The sequence below is a fragment of the Salvia splendens genome, chromosome 1, assembly GCF_004379255.2.
Source record: "Salvia splendens isolate huo1 chromosome 1, SspV2, whole genome shotgun sequence".
Lineage (NCBI taxonomy): Eukaryota > Viridiplantae > Streptophyta > Magnoliopsida > Lamiales > Lamiaceae > Salvia > Salvia splendens.
The window spans coordinates 36255924-36265024 of NC_056032.1; positions in this window are offsets into that span (position 1 = coordinate 36255924).

Here is a 9101-nt window from a genome sequence, read left to right on the forward strand (position 1 = left end):
ATGCCACAGGGCAGTTCCTCCACTCCCAATGCATGCAATCGATGCTTCCTAACATTCCGGGGAAGCCGTGCACCGACCCGTGCATATCAAGTAGGCGCTGACACTCATCCGGGTTGGGCTTCCGTAGAAACTCCCCACCGAAAATTTCTCGGATCCCCTTACAGAACTGCCTAAGCACCGTGAGGCTAGTCGTCTCACCCATCTGTAGGTATTCATCGAACATGTCCGCTGGTCCAGCGTAGGCAAGCTGTCGGATTGCAGAGGTGCACTTCTGTTGTGTGGACAGCCCGATCCGGCCAGACGCATCACGCCGGAGGGTGAAGCACCGGTAGCGCTCTGCCAAATTCGTCGCTATATAGTTGAACAGCCGCTGCGACATCCTGAATCTCCGGCGGAATATCTCGGGTGGATAACGGGGGTTATCCACGAAGTAATCATACATTAAACGTTGGTGAGCACCGACGTGGTCTCGTGGGATTGTCCGCCGATGAGTAATGGTGCGAGGGATCGGATCCTCCGCATCCTCCGCCTCCTCCGCCAAACGGGCCGCTACATCCTGTTGCACCTGTTGAATCAGAGCATTCCAGTTGTCTCTCCACAAATTGTTCATTTCCGACCCCAAATTGTAGTGAGAGAAATTTGTATAGATGTTGTGTTTGAATGGTGTGAAAATAATGAATGGAGTGGGGTGTATTTATAGGTGAATTGAAATGTAAAAAAAAAAATAAAAAATTCGCGCCGAATAGCCGCGGCTTCTTCCTCGTTACACTATAGGCGCCGCGCCTATAGGCGCGGCTATAGCTCCATCGCCGCGTCCTCGCCCCGCACGCGGCTATCCCGCGTCCGCCGCCTCCCTCCCCCCTCGCCGCGTCCACCTCCGGGGCGGACAACTCCGCCACTATAAGGCGCCCCGCTTCCGCCCCAAACGCGGCTATAGCCGCGGGCGTGTTATAGTGGATGCTCTAAACCCCTGTTTTTTTAGAGCATCCTCATTGGTGTGCATGTCCCGCGGACATCCCCGCGGACATCCCAAAAATACCTCCTGCCACGTCATAAGGACTTTCCACTGCCCTGCCACGTCATAAGGACATTCCACTGCACAGTGGCGGACATCCCGACGGACTTTCCACAATAATAAAAATTCACAAATTCACCAAATTAAACAATTTACAGAATTAAAATTTCGATACAAATACGGAGAAATTGCAACCACTTATTTAAAAAAAACATACATAGTACAAAAAAACATACATAATTATTATAAAAAAATTACATAGTTAAAAAAAACCGTCGTCTCACTCCTCGGATTCCCCGCCGCTAGTACCCTCATCGTCCCCACCGGTAGTCCCCTCGTCGCCACTCTCTGCCATGTCTCTCAACCCCAAATCGCGCCGCATACTGTTGATGATATCCTTCAGCGACGACCTGTAATGGCGATCGGTCGATGTCCGCCATTCAACCATTGCACGTAACAGAGTTTCATGTTGCGCGACGCGGGCGAGTGAGGGGAGCTCGGGATCGTTTTGGGTAGGAGCTGCCGATTGGGCCTCGGCTGGCGCTTCCACTCGCCATCCGCGCCGCAGACTTTTGCCCACCGGGCGACGACGACGGGCCGACGATGAAGGTGTCGGGAACTCTGCCTCGGCGGGGGGGAGTTCGTGGGAACCAGCACTGCTACTGTACTCCCCGAAGGCGCTGATCTTCGTCCGCTTCGGTCAGCCAGATTCAACACCCGTGGTAAACTTGGCCAAAGACTGCACCACAAGATACACCTCCCAATATTTGAATTCCCCGAAGCCCGCCGCAGCGTCTATGAACTGATGGTGAGACAGAAGCTTCACATCCTCGGTAGACAAGCCGCTGGTTGCCGAGCGGAGGTTGTTTGTGTAAATGCAGGCGAATCGGCTGAGCTGCCTCTTCAGCCGCTCCCACTGTTTCCGGCATTGCTCTCCGTTGTGAGGCTTCCCCCTGGCGGTTTGAATTGGAGATAGCTTTAGCTAATGCGCTACCACATTCTGTCGATATGTTGGTTAGCCCCGATATATGGATCCTCTACTATACTAATCCACGCCTTCGCAAGCGCGATGCACTCCTCTGTGCTCCAGACGGTCCTCTTTTTCCCGCTGGATCCCTCCCCACCTCAGCGGCCACCGCCTCACCATCGTACCCCGCCGCAGGCGAGGTAGTGCCCCGTCCCCTGCCCTCCCCCTCCTCCCTATCGCCGTTGGTGTGTCTGTGGGAGAATCTCGGATCGGAGATAGCCCCAACTCCTCCATCGAGAACGTCTCGATGCCAGTGAACTGAGTCTCGAGAGGAGTACTCGGGGGGTTTTCCGTCGACAGTAAATCCATATAGGGGCGATAGACAATGTCCACCTGTGATTGGGGGACCCCCTGCATACTCTCCCGCAGCGACAGGCGAGCCCTGCATCATCCCCGGCATTACAGGCATCATCCCCGACATTCCGGGCATCATCCCCGGCATTGGGGTCATTCCGGCACTCACCACGGGCATTTAGGGCATCATCCCATACCAAGGCAGGTACATGTTGTAGTACCCGGGCATCATCCCCGCCGTCATTTGAGGTTGGGGCATCATCCCCGCCATTCCGGACATCGTGGCGGACATTGGGACACTTCCGCCAACGGGAAATATCGGTCCTTGTGACTCACTCGTGGCGGGGGAATCACTATCGTGGTGCTCCATTTATCTTCTAAAGAAAAGTATTTAGATAGAGAGATACTCGTTAATACAAGTGGGGCGAATGAAATGAAATTCAACGAGCCGTATTTATAGAATTTTCAAAAAAAATAATAAAATAATTGGGACGTCCGTGGGGTCAACGCAATGGCTGATGTCCGCAAGGACGTCGCCACGGACGTCCCGGGAACGCCGCAGAACTCCGGTGTCCGCAGCGGACGTTCGTATCCGCATCACCTTTGCACAATGTCGGACGTCCCGCGCGGACGTTTGCCGGGACGGGCGCCATTGCGGATGCTCTCGCAATTTGTTTTAAAAATATTTGTTTTAAAAAATTATTTTTGGGTCAATTTCAATATTTTCCAAACATTATGATAGTGGTCAGGAAAAATCCTGAACTTATTGAAAACGATCTACGTTAAATAGAAGTAATAAAACAATTCAGTGAACAAGGAGTCATGTTGAATTTGTAGCTATTCCACGTAGATCGCTCTCAATTCAATTTCTTTTATTAAGATCCGATTGAAAAATTCCACAATTCGAAGAGCTTATGCTTTTTCAGAATAGTATCATAGTGTGTGGAAAATATTGAATAGACTAAAATCGGTATAAATATCGTATCTAGAGACTAGAGAGACTAAAAATGCAGCTCTAAATGTTGCAATAAAACGTCCAACACCATTTAAGTTAGTACTATATTTAGAGATTAATTTAACTATTTAAGATAATTAAATAAAATAATAAAAAGTAATTTGATAAAGTTCAAGTAGAAATGTTGGTTATTTATTTTAATGAACTTTTATATACAGTTAAGACTTAAGATTATATCCAATATTTTAATTATGATTCAGACTTTACTAGAACGATTATAAATATCACCAAACTTTAACTAGGATTGTTGATTAGTCTTAACCCAATTACTATTCATGTATTTACAACTCCTAAAAGCTCCTTAGATCTCACATGTAGTAAATTCATATCGGATTGATAGTCCACGTGCATACCAAAAGTAAAAAATTTACCATGCAGGATTCAACCAATGTGGAAATAAATTACTACATCACAAATAAATTGTTTAACTTTGTGTTTAAATGCTCAACACACAATATTTGTTATGAATTAAGCTTTATTTCTTGTTTGTATTTTCCGTTGCATATTAGATGACGATATAAATTTTCAACACTTATTAACCGGAATATAAGTCGCTTTTTTAAAAATTATTCGTAGCTTTGGCCATTTTATCTTAGATGTATCCTTTTATCTCAAATGTAAACTATCATTATAGTCTTTTAGGATGATATAAGTGGCTTCCTTTTATCATAGATGTAAATTAATTATAATAGTATTATTTTGGGATGATATTATTGAAATAATTGAATAAACAATTATATAAAGCTTTCTAATGTGAATCTTGTCAATTCAAGAAATATATACTGTCCGGATTTGTTCTTACAAAATTATCCAATAATTCAAATAAGAAATATGACAATAAAAACGGTGAAAAAGATTAAAATGTAATAATTTAGGCTAATGAACAATAAAGGCAATGGTTGTTTTCACTCAAATAATAACCTAATGGCTCCACAAAATTAGCAACACAAGAACCAGTAAAACATACCTTAACATACAACCTTAGTCCGACAAAAGATTGAAATGCAACCACAAGAGTTTTGATAAATCTTTAAAGATGAAGACGAGTGCTCAAATTTGAGTCTTTGTTGGTTTTAAAATGAGTTCAAAGGTGCCATGGAAAAACCCTAACATGGTTCCTCCCGTGTAAATCGCCCTACGGGCGTTTTGCTAGGTGCTCAATGCACACCCGCGCGAACTTTCTGGACAATAATCTAACTTGCAACTGAAACGCCCGGTCGGGCGTTTTCTGGTTTGAAAATAGCCCAGTGTGCGTTTCTTTCTGCAGTGCGCAACTTTTGTAACGACCACAACTTCCTCATCTGGACACCGATTGAGGCGTGTAAGGTACTTATGTGAAGCTCTTTCGATGATGAAGACAATGGTGGTCTTATAAGATCATTTGTACTTCAAATTGATAGGCAGATTGACGTCTGAAATAGACCTCAGCTCCAATTTGGCTCATCGTATGGCTTCACTTCTCCTTCCCTTGGTTTGGCGCTTCCCGGATTCACATCTCTTTCTGTGATGACTAATCAAGAATAATGGAGAAGGAACATAAATCATAGGCTGAAGCATACCTCAACGGTTATGGATCTTTCAGAGGATCATAGACGTTCTTCACAGAATGTTATAGAGAATACGTAAACATCGTATCGTTCTTCTGACGTCTGGGGACTACAACCATATCTTATACTGCATCTGTCCCCAAAGAGTATGAACTTTGGATTCGGCACGGGTTTTAATGCATTATTATTGGTAAAGTAAAAGAGAGATAAATAGAGTAAGTTTTTTAAGTATTGTTAGTGGAGAATGAGTCCCACCTTATTAGAGAGGAGAGTTTCCAAAATTAGAATGTTCATACTCTTTGGGGACGTACAAAAAAGGAAATAGTGCATACATACTCTTCAGGGACGAAGAGAGTAGTATTTTATATAAATATAAGCTATCTGTGATGATTAACCAAGAACAACGGAGAATGAACATAAACCATAGTGCAGAAGCATACCTTGATCACTATTGAATTGACGGAATTGTTTTACAACGGTTATGGATCTTGCAGAGGATAAGAGACGTTCTTCACAATATGGACCACAAATGTCCGTACGAATTATTTCTAAGACGATTGTAGCTCTATTGGCACATAATTTCATATGTTTGGGATGTTTTCCTTTGATACATTGAACACACACATCAACATCTGAAAAAGTAAGTGTATTCAATATATCATCTGACGCAAGTCTCTTAATTCTTGATTTTGACATATGACCTGAACGTTTATGCCATAAGACTGCCGAATTTTCATTATTTGATTTTCGCTTAGTCCTCTTTGATTCAACATGTACAACGTCTTAATATGAAGTAAATAAATAAAGCATATAATGATTGTCATATAGAACCAGTGACCAAAATACCAAAATTATTTGAAAGAATGAATTTAATATTTTCGAATGAACAAGAAAAACCAAATTTGTCCAATGAAGATATAGAAACCAAACTCTGTCTAAAAGTTGGTATAATAAAAGTATCTTTCAAATTCAAAAAAATTTCAGTCTCTAGTAACAATCTAAAATGTAAAATAGTCTCTACTTCTACCATGATTTGTCATCTCCCACATAGATGTATCTTTCTACATCAATTAGCTTTCGGCAGCTCATACATCCATGCATTGACAAACTTATGTGAGTAGTAGCACCAGAATCTACCTACCAAATATCATTAGGAACTGAAGTTAAATTAACTTAAGATTAGACCAAAGCAAAATTATACTTTTCTTAGCCTGGACATCAGAAGAAGAATTGTACCAAGTATAGCGTCATGCTAAGGAAGGTATGATTCTTGCTTTGGTATGTTCTGAAGTTAATTTTACTTCTGTCCCTAATGATAATTGGTGGGTAGATTCCGGTGCTACTACTAACATAAGTTTTTCAACGCAGGGCTGTCTGAGCTGCCGAAAGCCAATTGATTGTGAAATACATCTATATAAGAGATGACAAATAAGTAGATTAGAAGCTATTGGACATTTTAGATTGTTATTAAAGGTTGGAATTTTTCTCGATTTAAAATATACTTTTATTGTACGACTTTTAGATGGAATTTGGTTTCTATTTCTGCGTTGAACAAATTTTGTTTCTCTGTACAGTTATGACGTCTTCTACTAGTGTATCTACCAACGTGTAAAATATTCCAGTATTGAATGAGTCTTAGCTTTAAGGATTGGAAGGAAACTCTTCTGCTCACTTTGGGTTGTATGGATCTTGACCTCGCATTAAGAACCGAGAAACCTGTCTCTCTTACGGATGCAAGTCATGTTGATCTAAAGTGGGACTTTAAGAGGTGGGAGTGCTCGAATTGCGTCAGTCTTTATGATCATCAAATGCAACATCGCATAAGCCTTTCGGGGCATGACTTCTGAAGATATTGCTTATGCCAGTGGGTACCTTGCAAAATTTGAGGGGCGTTTTGCAAAAAATGAAAAGTATGAGATCATGTTTGCCAGAAGCGTACTTGTCTTAGACTTTTTCATTTTTCGCAAAACGCTCATCAATTTTTGCAAGGTACTCACTGACCTAAGCAATATCCTCAGTAGTTGTTTCGGGCCTTTCGGCCTATGAGATGTTGCATTTGATGATCATAAGACTCATGCTATTCGAGCGTTCCCACCTCTCAAAGTCCCGCTTTAGATCAGTGGTACTTGCATTCGTAAGAGAGACACGTTTCTAGTTTCTTAATGCAAGTTCAAGATGCATACAGCTAAAGTTACCAGAAGAGTTTTCTTCCCAATTCTTAAAGGTAGATCCATTCAACATTGAAATATTTTGCACATTAGTAGATATGCTAGTAGATGGCGTTATAATTAAACAAAGAAATTAAAATTAAAATAATTGTTATGCTCACATCATAAAATTCAAATAAGAAGTTAACATCTTGAGGTATCGAACACAAAATTCACATCAAGTCTTTTGACAGTAATACGAACTTGTAAGTGATAACTTCAGTAGTGACCAAACACGGTAAGTGACAACCTCATTATAATGATCAAACATTGACAATAATACTATCATGTCAAGTAGTGTTCATATTTTGGAATGACACTCTTTACACGGAAACTGGATAATTGGTGCGTATTTATCACCAAGGCTATGTGTGGATCGCGTGACAAATATTAATCTTTCTTTTAGCTGCATTAAAATACACACACATTACCATCCAAATATTCGCAATAAAAAGTTCTAGACTACAGATATTACTTTTGCAAACACCTGACTTAGACTAATCTATTTTAGACGTTAGTAGAGAATATTTAAAAACATGAAATACAACAAATAATTTAATTTAAATATTTTAATTGAAATATTTTAATTGAATTCTTTAAAAAAATCTCAATTCTCAATTATGATTCACCAAATTTAAAAAAAAGGGAGAGAGAGAACCAAATACACACAAACATGATATTATCAATTCATCTATATGTTTGCCATTAAATATATCAGATCTATATGCTGACCATTAAAAAGATCAGATCCTCTTCTCATATGCGTACCACTCAATTATCCATAGCAATATATTTTATCAAAACCAGCAAGAATTATAAAAATATCGGATCCTCTTCTCATATGTAATTCTCTCTAGCAATATATTTTATCAAAACCAGCAAGAATTAAATTATTCCAATAACCAAAAAGAAATTCACCAATCCACGAATCCATAGAGTCTTGGTGTGCACATACCAATAACGATTGAAAATTCAAATCATAAGCAAAACAATTTCGATACACGCGCGTAAATCTAATTCTTATACAACCAGTCAACAAAATAAATCCACGAGACACAACCCTAAATTTTATGGATTCAAAAACAAGCAAGACAAATCCTATCTAATTCCCTTTTTCTAATTATCAGAGAATCATTAATAAAACAACTATAAAACTACTTATTAAAATAATTGAATGAAAAACAATTACATAAAGATGATTAACCAAGAATAATAGAGAAATAATATAATATTGTACCTCGACTGATATTGAATTGAATGATAGAATTGCTTTATTGATGTTGATCTTCTAAAACCCTAGCTTATATTAATACAAAATATAAGATTCTTTATTTTCTATTCAATTCCTCAACAAATAGAAAATTACATATGGTATCTAAATTTATTTTTATAGTAACAATTTAAATATATTTTAGCTCAAAACTTTAATCTTTAATGTATATCATTTTAATTGGGCAAATCAAAAGTTCGACATATATATATGTGATCATATGATAACTCATATTTATGGTGATAACCTAATAACATATCATTCTATGGACGAAATATATCATTTTATAAAATAGAATATCATTTTATGGATTAAAAGTATCATTCCATGCATGCTAAAAAATATCATTTTATAATGTATAAATATCATTTTTAGTAAAAATGATATTTTTGACCCATAAAATGATAGGTTATTAGGTTATCACCATAAATATGGTTATCATTTTAACACACCCCTATATATATATATAGAATTGTGATCATATAATAACCCTCAAATCACGTAATAACTCTATAACCAAATCTGAACCACACATATTTTCTAATCTTGTGGCTGAGATTCAAACTTAGATTTACTTCATAAAAAGGCGCAGAGGGTAAATATGTCATTTCCCTCATTTAATTTCTGAATTTCGCTCCATTCTTTCACTCTCTCTCAGTTCGATTCTCTCTTCTCAGTGATTTTGTTTCCATTTTTCTCGCCTATTTTATTTCCATAGGCTCCAGA